The sequence below is a fragment of the Gossypium arboreum genome, chromosome 3 (genome assembly GCF_025698485.1).
Source record: "Gossypium arboreum isolate Shixiya-1 chromosome 3, ASM2569848v2, whole genome shotgun sequence".
In the NCBI taxonomy this organism is placed as follows: domain Eukaryota; kingdom Viridiplantae; phylum Streptophyta; class Magnoliopsida; order Malvales; family Malvaceae; genus Gossypium; species Gossypium arboreum.
Window position 1 is genome coordinate 8,689,558 of NC_069072.1, and position 15,469 is coordinate 8,705,026.

At 30.7% G+C, this 15,469-nt stretch overlaps 1 long non-coding RNA gene across 2 annotated transcripts; it reads left to right on the plus strand.

Moving 5' to 3' along the window:
• The first annotated feature begins 11,269 nt into the window (after positions 1-11,269).
• Positions 11,270-15,214, plus strand: LOC108475058 (uncharacterized). Of its 2 annotated transcripts, XR_008279977.1 has the most exons (8): positions 11,271-11,598; positions 12,047-12,152; positions 12,612-12,776; positions 13,446-13,603; positions 13,695-13,761; positions 13,866-13,919; positions 14,101-14,283; positions 15,018-15,214. It is a non-coding gene; the product is annotated as an uncharacterized LOC108475058 (long non-coding RNA). The 2 variants fall into 2 exon arrangements; XR_008279978.1 differs by lacking the exon at positions 12,047-12,152 and having other exon boundaries at positions 11,270-11,598.
• The last annotated feature ends 255 nt before the right edge of the window (positions 15,215-15,469 follow it).

The window sequence follows — 15,469 nt, forward strand, 5'->3', positions numbered from 1 at the left end:
AAATTAGTGAGTTACACGGGCTGGGACACGGTCGTGTATCCCAACTTCGAAAGTCACAAGGTCTGGGGCGTCCCACACGGCCGTGTGACCCCTATTTTTAGGTATTTTTTGAAATTTATCCTAAACTTTCAGAATTATTTCAAATTAGTCTCTATTTATTTTTAAACTATTTATAGGGTCCCGTAGACTCGTATTAAGGACTGTAAGAGTATTTTTACTCTGATTTTGAATGAAATAGCATGATTCATTATTCGATTGTATATAAAACTATTATGGAAATATTAAATTGGCATGTATTGCTCTTGGTATAATGTGATGTAAATAGTTAGCTTGCAGTTTTACTTATGATGTAATTAAATGGTGTGATTGGTTAGTAACGCCCATGATCCTATTCTCATGACGGAGATAGGTTAGGGGTGTTACATCCCTCCTCAAGTTCCTATTGAGCCCTACGATTATAGACCAAAACATTTATAAGTTCAAATAAACTTAGTGAGTTTTTTGCTACTACCATACATAGCTCACCCCTTCTTAGTTGGGGTATTAACTTAAAAGAAAATAAAAATACTTTACTCCTTGTTTTTCTCAGACTTTCACGCGGGAACGACGAAAATGTGCATGCGTACACAATCGTGACAAGTAATAGAGTGACAAGTATCAAGTGTCATTTCCATAGGGAATGAACTATTATCTAAACTAAACTAAGTAACAAATTAAACTAAATTGTAACACAAGGTAGATGCAAGATTTTAAAGAGTTTAATCAATATGACATAAATGTGTTAGACTAATCTTATTCTTTAATTTAGAATTATTCAAACAATGTTCATGATGCTATGGATAATTCCATGGCAACTTGGTTCTTTGTTAACCGATGCAATCATACTTATTAAATTATTAAACCTTTCTAGCACGTATTTATGTTAAATATATAGTGAAGTCACAATATATTTCTATAGTGAAACAAATTTAATCACATCAATCTTTTGGTTATACAAGGTAATAATATCGGTTAATACTATCATTCATTTAATCTATATAACACCCCTAACCCGTATCCATCGCCGGAACAAGGTTTCGGGCATTACTAGGATTTACATATCATTTAACAAAAATTTCAATTAAATACTTACCGTTTCTTCATAAGTATATATTGTTTATTTCATTATATCAATATTTCATGCACCATCATTTCCATATATTTTATGTATATTTTGTAACACCCCCGTACCGGAGACCATCGCCGGAGTCAAGCACGAGGTGTTAACGAACTTAATTCATTAATTAAACAGCTCAAACAATTTATTTTAGAATTTCCAGACAAGCTAACTAACTGTGTCACAGTCGCTAAAAAATCCATATCTCGAGTTACGAAACTCAAAATCCAATTCCATAAATTTTCCCAGAAAATAGACTCATATATCTACTTACTAATTTTTTCTAGAATTTTTGGTTGGGCCAATTAGTACAGCTTATTAGTTAAAGTCTCCCCTGTTTTAGGGTTCGGCTACTCTGACCTCTGTGTATTACGGATGCCGTTTGTTTCTCATAAAACTAGACTCAATAAGAATTTCATACATGTAAAGTAAAGCTCCTAATTGTTTTTGTACAATTTATGGTGAATTTTTAAATTTAGAACAGGGGATTTAAAAATTGCTCTGACCCTATTTCAGAAAAACGTAAATATTTCATAAAATAAAACTCTTTTACATATTTTGTTTTTCCAAATGAAAATAGGTTCATTTATCTTCAATTCCATATTTTATTCATCATCTAATTCTATCTATACTATTTTTAGTGATTTTTCAAACTCACGTCACTGCTGTTGTGTGATTCTATTTTATAGCTAATTTCACCATTTTATAGATTTCCATAGATTAGTTAGCACATAAAGCATACATGTTATCAAATATAATCTCGACTAGCCACTCCAATATTTAATCATTCTCAAACATTTCCATGCCATATATGAGCTATATCATAAGATTATATACACAAAAGGATTATAATGTTATACATGTAATAGCCCAAAATTGGGTCTAGTTGGAACAGAGGTTTTGGGACCACAAAATCCGAGAGAGAAATAATTATTTTATGATTATTTTGAGGTCTATTATATGATTGCATGATTTTGTGAAAATTCCGTGAAGAAATTCTATGCATAAAGTGCTCAATTCGAAGTTAGGGACTAAATTGAATAAGTTGCAAAACTTGCATTCTAGAAGTTTATAGTATGAAATTGCTTTGAAATATTAATTAGGAGGTCTTACATAGAAATTTGACCAATTTCTAAGTGATGGACAAAAATTGGACATGGATGGAATTTTTGAAAGTTTAGTAAGGAAGGGCATTTTGGTCATTTGGTAATTAAAAGAAATAAAAAGGGAAAATAAAGCCAAAATTGACTCATCTTTTTCATGGAGGCCGAAATTAGCATGGGGGAAGCCATGGATAGGGTTTTCAAGCTTTCCAAGCTCAATAGTAAGTCCGTTCTAACCCCGTTTTTCAAGTTCTTTACGTTTTTGGAATCCCGGTAATTTGATTAAGCTTATTCTAGCAATAATTTAAGCTAGGGTTCATATTTGGAAAAATACCCATAGGTGAAATGTGTTTATTTTTCTGTTTTATGATAGAATATGAGGTTTTAAATTATGTTAGACAACTTGTGCTACTCGGTTTTGAGTGAAAACGAGTAAAAGGGCTTAATCGGTAAAAATACCTAATAGTCATAAGTATATGTTAGAGTGAGTATTTGATGTTGCCATAGAAGGGAAAAGTGATCAGCATGTCATAAAACATAAGAATAAGGGATGAAGTTTAATTCCCGAGCCTAGGGGAAAAAGTGTAAATATGCAAAAGTTTAGGGGAAAAATTGTAATTTTTCAAAAGTTTGAGTTAAGGACTATTTTGAATATTACATTAATTAAATAAGTAAAATATGATGTTTTAGATCCCGAAAAATGAGATTTGAACCTAGAATGAGAGAAAAATCGAAAGTTGAGAAAGTTGGTAAAATGGTCGTTTTAGTATCGAGGTAAGTTCATATGTATAATAAGCATTAATTTATGCATGTTTCAATGTAAAATTGATATATTTATTATAATTTCTGAGGTGTTGAAAGTATGTAAGTTGGTATGATAATAATACGACAATAATGTTGTAATTTATATTTGAAAGTTAAATTTAGTGAATTAATTAAATTATGTTAAATTAAATGATTATGGTGCCAAGTTTATGAATTGATTTAAAATATGTCTATGGTACATGAAGTGCATTGAATTATCATACATAAATGTGATTTCTATGATTATGGATATTATGGGAAATTGTAAGTTCATATGATTTTTAATAAGGCAATGTGTAATTTAATGTTATTGCCTTGATATTAAATGAGATGTAAGTTTATATGTAAGTAATACATCAATATTACTTGTATTATGATAGTTTATAATAATATTGGAAATATGTTTTGGATAATTACTTGATTGGTGAAATTGTTGGAAAAGAGAGAGAAATCCGGTTGAACCTTCGTAAAGATTGGATGATGAGATAGTATATAGCTAGGTCACATGTATGGTGCTGAGTGCACATCATGTGTACAAGAGAGCTACAAGACATTATGATGTAGCTAGGTCGCATGGGTGATACTATGTGCACATCATGTGTACAAGAGAGCTACGGGATATATGTAGCTAGGTCACATGCGTGGTTCTAGGTGAAGGACACCATGTCGACAAGAGAGCTACGAGATAAATTGGCTAGGTCACATGGGTGGTACTGAGTGTTCACCATGTGTACAAGAAAGCCGAACTATATGATGGGTGGAGCTATATGCTGAAACCACCAAGTATCGAGGATTGATCCGAAGTGTTCAACGGGAGACTCTCTATGTATTGCTTTGTGAGTTTTGTGATGAATAAGTGCAGGAACTTGGTTATGTGAATGATGTGTTCATTAAGTGACCAGGATGTGGTAAGGTTATAAACAAGTAAGTTATACATGAGGATGATTTTATGGTGACCTTGTGATCATGGGTCTATACTTGTGATGTATGAAATGTGGTGAAAATGATTTGTGATATGTATGTTAAAATGAGGTTAATACAAAGAAAGTGTGAAAGAGTGAATTAGCAATAAAACTGTTTTAGACAGTAGCAGTAACGTGATTTTGAAAAATCATCAAAAATAGTATAAATTGAATCAGAGACTGAATGAGATATCAAATTAAATCTTAATGAGTCTATTTTCATATAAAAGAAACATAGAAAGAAAAGGAGTTCTATATTTTGAGATATTTATGTTTTTGTGAGACTGGTTCAAGATAAATCAACAAGAACATTATCCGAGTTCTGTACTGTGAGATAATTAATTTTTAGTGAAGAGAGGTCAGAACTATCAGAATGTGAAATAGGAGAAATTTTAATGAATAAACTGTACTAATTGGCTAAACCAAAAATTATGAAAATTTTATGGTGGAAATATATGTGAGTCTAGTTTCAGTGGAAATTTACGTATCTTAATTTGGAGCTCTGTAGCTCGAATTATAAATAAGTAAGTGACTATGACTCGTGTGGACAATTTGATGTGAGCATTTATTAGTAAATTGTGAAATCGTACTTACAAGAATGCTATATACATTAAGGATGTGGAATGGAGAGGAGGAGGAGGAAAATAAATATATATGGAATACATGGAAACTATGGTATATGAAATATTGATATAATGAAATAAATCATATGTGTTTATAAGAAAACAGAAAGAGAATGATATGTATCATGACATGTATATATATATATATATGACTAGTCTCAATGTAATGCTTGTTAGGTATGGAGTTGAATTGAAATGTTTCAGCAAACATGTTATTTTATGATCTGAATTGTGGTATTTTATAAAGATATGATCTAGTTTTAAATATGAATGCTTGATGATTAAGCTGAAGATATTTGGTAAGATGATAATCTTGGTATAAATGTATAAGTGGTACTATAATAAACAAGGTAAAATGAGGATGAGATACACATGTATGATGACATACAAATGCTATGTTTGTGGTTCAATTGAGAATATTTAATCATAAATGAATACCATGTTATATGCTTTTGATTTTGTATAAGTGTGTAAGAGATTAAGGTTGACCAAAGCTTCGAAAATAGCCTAGGTATATTCCACACAGGCAGAGACATGACCATGTGTCTCAGCCGTGTATGGAACACGACTTTGGGACACAGGTGTGTGGAGCCTTAAAGCATGAAATTTCCAAGATTTTTGTAAGTTCTCGGTTTAGTCCTGAACCCTTTCTAAAGTATGTTTTGGGCTTCGTAGACTCAAATAAGGGACTATGTGTAAGTGAATGAACGTTTTGAAATATGAATGAAATTTTATGGCCCGTATTTTAGTTTAATGTTTGTATATTTGTCTGGTAATGCCTCATACCTTATCCCGGCCTCGGGTATGGGTAAGGGGTGTTACAATACATGCCATATTCCCAAAATGCGTAAGCCACCATACCAAGATGGTCCGTTGATAGTGTGAGCGTGCCTCCGACCATCCTGATCTCCAAGCCGGCTTGTCAAAACTACAAGGAATGGAAGGGAGGGAGTAAGCATAAATGCTTAGTAAGTTTACATGTAAGTAGCAAGTAACATAACCATGCAATAATACGAAATCCACATTTGCATAATATCACCAAAGCATTCATATCATATTTCTCATTCATGATCTTACCATATTATTGTTATATTGAAGTCTCAACCCGAGGGTTAAGTACATACCTGTCCAAAGTGCCCATTCCACAGCACTTACCAATACGTCACTTGCATCTTGAGCATTCTTTCATTTCACTAGAATTTTACCCATTGAACACATTAGAATATAACTCGGATACATGGAAAGTCTGCACATAAGTGCCACATATGTAGCCAAGCTACCATGTAACCCGCCCATAAGCGAAGTCGGACTCAACTCAACGAGCTCAGGCATTCGCATCCGTAAGTGAACTCGGACTCAACTCAACGAGTTCATATGCCTAGTTACATCTCACGAACTCGGACTCAACTCAACGAGTTCAAACGTTCGCATCCATAAGTGAACTCGGACTCAACTCAACGAGTCCGGATGCCCAAATATCCGAATCTATTCCTAAATTTTAACGGGACTTTCCTTGTTCGTACTTCTTTATCATTCTCTTTGGAATACCAATGACGATACTTCGGTAGTCTTTCACATTTTTCACATAATTCATAAAATTTTTGCATGTTGTCCAACAATGACCACAAAGCATAGAATTGTATGATAACAATCATAATATCGTACAAATAGCATTAAATGATTTAAAATAACGGTTATATTACAATATTTACATATGAACTAACCTCGTATGCAAAAATGGTCATTTTTACCATTTTGTCCATAACTTGGTATTTTGCCGATTTTAGCCCGAATTTCGATTTTCCTTGCTCTATCATTTCAAATATAGCCTAATTAGGACTCATATTATTCAAATCAACCCAAAATCATATTTTTGCAAAATTACAATTTTGCCCCTAAACTTTCACATATTTAAACTTTTCCCTCAAATCTCATAAATTAAAATTCATCCTATTTTCTTATGTTTTATGATATGCTGATCATTTTTCCCTTCTATAGCAACATCCAATTCTCACTTTAACATGTACTTATGAACATTAGGTATTTTTACCGATTATGTCATTTTAGTCGTTTTTACGTAAAATCACTTAGCAAAAGTTGTTTAACACAACCTCAAGCTTCATATTCTACCATAAAACATCAAAATTCATGCATATCATTCATGGGTAAATTTTTAAATATAAACCCTAGCTCAAAATATTGGTAGAAATAGGTAAACCGAGTTACGAGGATTTCAAAAATGTAAAGAACATTAAAAACGGGCATAGAAATCACTTACAATCAAGGCTTAAAAGTGTTGAAACCCTAGCTATGGTGGAGAGCAAAATTTGGCAGCAACTTATGGAGAAGATGGTTATTTTTGTGTTATTTTTCCCATTTTATTTCATTTAATATCCAAATGACCATAATGCCCTTCCTTACTAAACTTTCAAATTTCTATTTAAGACCTCCTAATTAATATTTCAAAGCAATTTCATACTAGAAACTTCTAGAATGCAAGTTTTGTAACTTATTCAATTTAGTCCCTAACTTCAAATTAAGCACTTTATGCATAGAATTTCTTCACGAAATTTTCACGCAATCATGAATCATATCATAGACCTCAAAATAATCATAAAATAATTATTTCTATCTCGAATTTGTGGTCCCAAAACTACTATTCCGATTAGGCCCTAATTCGGGATATCACATATTTATTCCGGTAATAGTTCATATCAAACTTAACACAAATTATATTCTATACTTATTTCATTTATCTATCTTCGTAATTGTTTCATGCAACTATTTTGTACATATATTTCCATATGACCAATTCTTGTAAACATTTCACACAACCATTTTGTACAACCAATTCATATAACCATTCATCATATGATACATATTAACTGAATAACAGTTGTTCAACAGATGTCATAGCGTCTCCCATCCACGGTCTTATTTATCTTCGACATGATGCCATAGTGTGTTTCAACTATGGTCTTACTCATTTTCTATCATGTTGCCATGGTATCTTTCAACCATGGTCTTATTCATTTACTGTCATATTGCCATGGTATCTTTCAACCATGGTCTTATTCATTTGCTGTCATGTTGCCATGGTATCTTTCAACCATAGTCTTACACATTTGAATCGCGATGCCATAGCGTCTTTCAACTATGGTCTTACTCGTCTAAATCGTGATGCCATAGTGTCTTTCAGCTATGGTCTTACTTATTTCTGGTATGATGTCATAGTCCAACTATGGTCTTTCACGTGTATTGCCATGGCTCAGCCATGGTCTTACACTCGTGGTGACATATTCCAAATATAGTCTTATCAGTCAATTCATCACTGATCACTGAATGGTCATACTCGATTCAGCGTTCTGCTCAATTTGAACTTTTGATCCGATTTCCATAATTTAACAATATTCATAATTCAATAGCAAACATATGAAATAATACATTATATCAGTCCTAATTTAGCAAATAATCATGAAAGTTCAATCATATAAACTTACCTGGCTAAATTGCAAAAATACCAAAATTCAAGGATATTTTAGAAATTTTCTATTTTATATATTTTCCACTTGATAATTATCTAAATTGATAATTTCATTCAATTTATTAATTTAAATAATAAAACAATTCATTTCATGCAATTTGGTCATTTTGACATTTTTACAAAATTACCCCTAAAGTTTTACTTTTATTCAATTTAATCCCTGAGCCAACAGCATGCAAATTAGCCATTTTTAATGTAAACCCATGTTAGCTGAATATTCACATATATTTTCCTCCTCCTCCTATCCATTCCACATCCTTGATATGTACATTATTCCATTATATGCTTATATTCTCATATTAAGCTATCCACTTGAGTCATTGTCACTAAATTATTTAAATCTTGAGCTACAGAATTATAAATCAAGAGCCTATTGTTGTTTTAGAAACTAGAATCAAACGTATTCCTACCATAAAAATTCCAAAATTTATAATTTAGCCAATAAGTACAGTAAAATCTTCAAATTTATCCATGTTCTACTGTTTGAAAGCTTCAACCTTTCTTTACTAAAAATTAATTATCACTTAGTACAAGATTTGGATGATGTTCCCATTTATTTCTCTTAAAAATAGACTCATTAAGGATTTTAAAATATAAATTTAAGCCCTTAATTATTTTTATACAATTTTTAATGATTTTTTCAAAGTCAGAACAGGGGAACCCGAAATCATTCTGACCTTGTCAAACTAAATTTATTCTATCTCACAATTTATTTTTCCATTGCTTACACCTTTTATTCTATGAAAAACTAGACTCAATAAATCTAATTTCATATTTTATTCATCCTCTAATTCAATTTACACAATTTTTGGTGATTTTTCAAAGTTAGACTACTGCTACTGTCCAAAACTATTTTAGTACAAAATGTTGATTACCAAGTTTATAACACCCTTATTTCCTTTCTCTACAATATTTTTCATCACTTTCTTTTATTTTCCTTCACTAACATATCAAGAACATAAATATTTATATAAGAAAACTCTACATTCGCATCATTTCCTTGCTTTTTAAATAATATCACACTTAATGTAACACCCCCTACTCGTATCCATTACCGGAATAGGTACGAGGCATTACCGGAGTTTACTGAATATTTTCAGATAATTCTTAGTCATTTATTATTCATATTTTGAAAATAATCATAACGTCTCTTTATTGGGCCCTCGAAGCCCCAAACATACATTAAAAACCAACCGGAATTAAATCGGGATCATAAAAAAAATTTCGCAAAATCTTAAATTTTATTTTCATCTAAGTACTTACTATTTCAATGCTTCTTATAATTAAACATGTTACCATTCAGTCAATAGCTTGACCCTTGTCTAAGCGTCAAGCCACATCATTGTTAGTATACTTGCACATATTTCACATACATTCAACATTGATATACTTATTTTCTCGACATGTCACACTTGAGTTTAATAATTGTCTTTACTTACATAATTTCCTTGTATCAACATATCAACACTACAAGAAAATAGGGCTTTAGCAGCGTTTTTAGCGGCGTTTTATCAAAAAACGCCGCAAAAATTGTAAAACACAGAGCAATAGCGGCGTTTTAGTAAAAAACGCCACTAAAAATAGAGCATTAGCGGCGCTTTTGGTAAAACGCCGCTAAAAACCAGAGCATTAGCGGCGCTTTTGGTAAAACGCCGCTAAAAGTCATATAACCCCTAAACCCCAAAAAATTATAAACACTAATCTATAACCCCTAAAACAATAATTATTAAAATTTATGGTTATACAATATATTAATATTTTCTTATATAATCGTAAAAGAGATAGTATTGAATTTAAAATATTGAATTAATTATCATTATAGTTTAAGGTTTATGGTTTAAGATATATGGTTTAGGGTTTAAGGTTTAAGAGTTAACTAGTATTTGAAGGTTTATGATGAATTATGGGTTTAGGGATTATGATTTAGGGTTTAAGGGTTAGGGTTGGAGTTTAAGGTGTAAGGGTTTGGGGTTAAGGGTTAAAGGTTTAGGGTTTAGTGTTTATGGGATAGGGGTTAAGAGGTTTAGGGTTTAAATTAATTAGTATTTTTTAATTTATATATTAAACGATTTCTTATATAATTGTAAAAGAGATAATATTAATTTGAATATATTAAACTTATGATTATACTTTAAATTATTTAAGAGATAATAGATAAACTTTATATATATATATATATATTAAATGGTTTAAGATTTAATCTAAAATATTTTGATATATTAAAATAATTCAATTCAAATTAATTCCTCTACACTTAATTTATTTAAGTGAAATTTAAACTTAAAATTTAGTCCTTATATTTTAATTTGATTAGTACTTTTAGTCCTGTATTTTTCAAATCGATCAATTTTATCTTTTGTACTTTTCAAAATTTAAAATTTTAGTCATGATCACTCAAATGATAGCAATTATATATGTTTGGTTAAATTATGCTATTAGTCTTGGTATTGTGTGTAAAGCTGTAGGTTGAGTTCATGTTATCCAATTAGATCATTCTTGGTCCTTATACTTTTCAAATTTTAAAATTTTAATTTTGACACAAATGACAACCGTTAAATCCATAACTGGCTTTTTGTGAGTAATATGATTGTTACATTAGATTTTAGAAATAGCAAAACTTAATGAATTTAATAGCTACCATTTAATTAATACTACAATTTCAAAATTTGAAAATTCTTGTTGAATTACTAAAAATAACAAAATTAAAGTAAAATGACTAAATCCACAACTTACATATAATTTAATGACTGATAGAAAAAAATAATTAAAATATTTAACTTGTTTATATTTAAAATAATAATAAATATCAAATAAAAATAACATGTACACATTTATAAAAAATTTAAAACAATATCATTAGGTTTAAGTAAATTTACGTTTTTTTAAAAAAATTAGAAATTTAAGAGATTAGCGGCCTTTTTTTAAAAAACGCCATAAAAAATAAAATAATTTAATGGTGTCATTTTAATTGAAAATTTAGAGGATTAGTGGCGTTTTTTTAAAAAACGCCACAAAAAGTATGCAATAGTGGCGCTGTTTATAAAAAACGCCACAAAAATTTATTTCACTTTTTAAAAAGGCGCCTTTTTATCGCAAAATTTCTCAAAATTTCCCGCACTAAAACCCTTAATTTTTTCCCTAAAATCAGTATCCTCCAAACACTCCCAATCTCACCCCTCTGTTGCCCTTTTCAATAAAGAAACTCTCCAACAGCAGCGTCTCCAAGCTCTTATCGAAGGTGTCCATGATTACTCTGGCTCCGCTGTACTTGGATGGGGCGATTGGTATTACATGGGTGAAGAGGATAAAGGGAAAAGGAAGTTGAAAACTTTGTCTGCAGTTGCGGAGTAATTCCTTGTGGAAAGAAGGAATTTATTGCAGAACTTTATTCAGTATTCTATACACAGTAAGTCAGGTTTTATGTGTTTGTTATTTTTATTAATTAGCACTAGCAATTAGTGGATTTTTTGTTTCTTGGCGTTGTTGTTGTTGCCATAACAGTTTGCTACTTTCATTTTCTGTCTATTTATCTGTGTATTTATCACTCAGTAAAGCACTAATATTGACTCTTGGTTGTCTATTTATCTGTCTTAGTTTCCTCCTTTTTTCTATTTTCATTTTCTCTCTTTCCTTTTAAATTCTGAATATAAAGGTAAAGAAAAAGATTACCCCTTCCTTAAGGAAATAAAATCAAAGGAAAAAAAACCCACATTTTTACTGTACAAAACAGTTAATGTCCATAGTCAAATAATAGTAATTTGTTTTGTTATTTTCTATGAAAGAGCAATGGGAAATATTTCTGGGTTTTGTTTTTTATAGGTATATATGTGTGTTTCTTTCTTTTGATGGTGCAGGATCTTCAAAATCTGAGAGAAGAAATTCAATCCAAAAAAAGAAAAAGAACCCCAAAAGATGAGGATTAATGGGAGTTGGAGTTGATTTTTTATTAATTTTTTCAAAGTAAATTCTTTGTTTTTGTTCTTTATTTTTCTCTGTGATTATTTTATTTCTTCTAAGTGTTTGTTTAAATGCCTGAGTGTAGACTTTAGCTCTATTATTAAAAAAGAATTTATTTTGATTTGTTGGGTTTAATTTAACCCAAAGTTTCTCTTCTAATGTTCTGTAAATTTACTTTCATTGGATTTATTTCCATTATAACTTGTGAATTTGTCAATGCCTACATATATATATATATATATACAATTTGATAATTAAGTCAATAAATGTTTGCTTTTTATTTTGTTTTTTTGTTAATACTTATGAATATTGATGCATATGATCTCTATGTGACCAGTTCTCATACTTTTTATTGTCATTAATCAATGTTTTTTATGAGGGCTTTTGTGTTTTTTTATTTATTAAATTTTTATGTTTCAATTATGAACTTTGAGTTTAAAGGAGCAAATTTTTGTTGTTAAGTGATATTGTTATATAGTAAAAAAAAGATGAATTCACAAAATCAAGTGGGGTCAACTCTCAAGGAAATACTCGAAGTGGTCAAGCCGTTGCATGAAGACTGGGTTCCTCGGTTTAAGATCATCAATGAACTGCGTGAAGTCGTTCAATCTATCGAAAATTTAAGAGGTAAAATTTGATGTTACTTTATTTTGATTGTTCCATGGGAATTGCTAATAGTGAAAATAGTTTTCCATTTTTGCCTATCATATCTTATCTAAATCGAGATTTTTCACCCCTTTTTATACCGAAAATTTGTCATAGAGCTATGTAGAGGTGTATGCCATTTCTTATGAATTTAATTGAATTCTGGGTTCTTTCTTCTTTCTTTCTTGTTTTTGCTTGTGAATTTCATTTTGGCTGCTGGTAATATTATGTTTCAATGCCTGGAATTGGTTAAAAGCCGTCAGTATTGCTACTCCCTCGTTGTTAGAATATTGGTACAATATAGTATGGTGGCGTTTTCTCTGGGAAATTTCATTGATGAAATTGATGCTTTAGCAACTAGGTATGATAGTCTTGTTGCTACTCCTATCCCTTCTTTTTTTAATGCAAGAACTTGTTGAAACCACACCATTTGTTGCTTTTTGTTACTGATTAGTTATATGATTTGGTATGTAAAATTCGTAAAGCTGATAAATATATTTCTTTGTCTGAGTGCTCTGAAAGTTCGAAACTAGTAAACTCGAGATTGGTGATTTAAATGAAAATATTCTTGATTGTTAATGTTTCTTACTCTGTATTTCGTTGTCTTGGTTTTCTATATTATGGTTTACTGTTCTTAAAACGTCTTTGCAGCTTTCGTGGTGGGCTTTTATCCTGCTTTGTCTTTCAAAGCGAGTTCACTCAATATTTGTGCTTCGTCTGTTTAATGACTGTTTCGCAATGACACTCCTCCATGCTGCAATGGGATCTATTCTTTTTGGATGGTGGCATTTGGGGTTGATTATTTTTTGGTACTATGCTCATTTTATCAGTAGCTTTTTCCCCTTCTAAGAAGGAAAAGAAAAGAAGTGGATCCTACTTTGCCTCTTTTTTTATGTGTAGTGCTGCCCTATCGATAAAGATGAATGTCCTACTCTATGCTCCATCTCTTTTTATACTCATGCTAAAGGTGCATTAACTTCTGCTTGATTACATTTTTCTAGTAATTGGCAACTAGGTTAGATAGTATACTTAAACAGTTCTGTCTTTCTTTGTTATCACTTCTTATAACAGGCTATGAGTATCAGTGGGGTAATATCAGCTTTAGCTGGTGCGGCACTTGTACAGGTATGTCAACTATTCCTCTTTGGCCCTTGAGGACTTATTATTAGCATTAAGAATTTCCTGTTAATCGAGATTTCTATTTCTATTTCCCTTCCTTGCTTTATAGATTACATTCTTTTCCTCTCTTAACATGGGAAGTAAATATAAATCTCCATGCATCGTAACTTATTTTCAATGTGGTTAGGTGAGTTGGACTACTGCACTTAATGTTTGTGGCAGGGGGCATTGCCTGCCAGTGTGTTGATTCTTTTCTACATACTCAGTAAAGGGTTCTGCAAATTGTGCTGGGGCTGCCATTTTTATTATCATTTCCAGTTGAATATATATCACGAGCCTTTAATCTTGGACGTGTCTTCATCCACTTCTGGTAATTTTATAGTATTGAAAATGCTCCCCCTTCCCCTTAGTTGCCTGTTACTAACATATTGACAGGATTAATCAGCGCCATTTCTCTGAATGGTGGTAAATAAAAATATTGTTTATGTAATTTTTCTTTTATTATTGATATTTCAAGTAATATTAGCTTGATAGCCCCATCAGCTTGGTTACATATTAGGTTTTCTTTTGTGCATAGGACTATATATTGTATTGCAAGATCAAAACATGACCTAAAGAATTCCGAACTTGAGAAATTTTTTCTTTATAAATCATTTTGATAAGAAATTATTTCTTTGATCTCCTTAAGGATTGTGTGCCCTTTTGTTGTCAATGAACTTAAATTTTAAAACTCATGCAAAAGCACTCCATGATGCATATGCATTATAATGTTCGTTCTGTTACTGCTTTTGAGGGTATTAAACATATTTGGAGTAGTTCGATTCTTAATATAAACTTGCCTCTGAAAAATATAGCTTTTCATACAAAGAGCTGTATAGATTTTAGGGGTCAGGAGTACTGTTTTTTAGTAACTTTTTGAAGGGATAAAGGTTCAAGATGACATTTCCTAGCAGGTGCTTATATGCATGAGCATACCTGTCATTTTGTATGTTAGAGTGGTCTGCACTTTGCACTTCGTTGGTTTTCAGACAACTTTTTCTGTATTTTACTTGCACAACGATGGGTGTTGTTGAGTTCTAACTTTGATATTTATCCTTTGGCTAGGTCTGTCAACTTCAAGTTTGTTCCCGAACCTTTCAATTTTCAATGTTGTTTAGATTCGCAAACAAGATGCTGTATTTGGACTTGCTGTATTTTATTTATATCTTTATATTTAATCTAATTTTATTATTTATTTTAGTTTTGATTCTATATTTTTATTTTTATTTTAATATTTAATAACTTGAGTTCTAACTTTTGAATTTTAATTGTGTTATTAATTTATTATTTTAAATTCTAAATTTGAATTCATCAAATTTTATATTTAGTTTTAAAGTTAAAATTTTCATAGAAAATTTAATTTGATAATGAATTTTAATAGAAAATTTTTATATTTATATCATGGATATTATTCTCCTCAATATTTTGATAATGAATTTTAATTTTCATGACATTTATAATATTTTTATAATATATTTTTTAAAATTTCAAGGCTTTTAGTGGCGTTTGAGAAAAGC